Genomic DNA, 634 nt, shown 5'->3' with positions numbered 1-634 from the left:
AGCCAAAAGCCCCAAGCCCCTCAAAACCCCGTGGGTCTGTGCCTACTTATCTTTATGATGCTCCTCCTGTGTTCTAGTTGTGTTAAAGTTCCCTCTAAGCAGCTCTCCTGGGCTGGATTCTGCGGAGTCCCTCTGGTACGTGTCACTCCGTTGCCATCTTCCCGGAAGTCTCCAGCAGAAAGAATTTAAGCAGGAGGGAGAGCCAGCCTTAAAGGTAGAGAGAAGAGGTGAGAGCAACAGAGGCCAAAGCAACTGGAGAGAGGAGCCCAGTCCATGCGAGAACAAAGGATCAATTTGGGAATGTAAATCTTTGGGATATCTGTAACTCTTTTTGATAGGAGGCCCCCCCCCCCCACACACACACACATCTTTCTGGTTGGTGTGGAAAACTCCAATGGACTGGGAACCAGCTTCCACAGACTGACAACACTTAACTGGGTGGCAAGATGGGTGGAATAGGCGTTGCAAACAGAAGAAACCTATGCTGTCCTTATAAAGTCTTCCAACGGACCCTAGAAGGGGTCTGGCCCTTCTATACAGACCTGTAACCTTCCCCGAAAAAGACTGGACCTCCCTTTTTCTGAGTTCAAGGTCATTGAACCCCATCTTTTTAGAGCTGGGCCTGTCTCTTCTT

The sequence above is a fragment of the Echinops telfairi genome, unplaced genomic scaffold (genome assembly GCF_000313985.2).
Source record: "Echinops telfairi isolate 266 unplaced genomic scaffold, ASM31398v2 ScPeMD7_7035;HRSCAF=8008, whole genome shotgun sequence".
Taxonomy (NCBI): domain Eukaryota; kingdom Metazoa; phylum Chordata; class Mammalia; order Afrosoricida; family Tenrecidae; genus Echinops; species Echinops telfairi.
The sequence above is the reverse complement of the archived record's forward strand: the minus strand, read 5'-3'. Positions refer to the sequence as shown.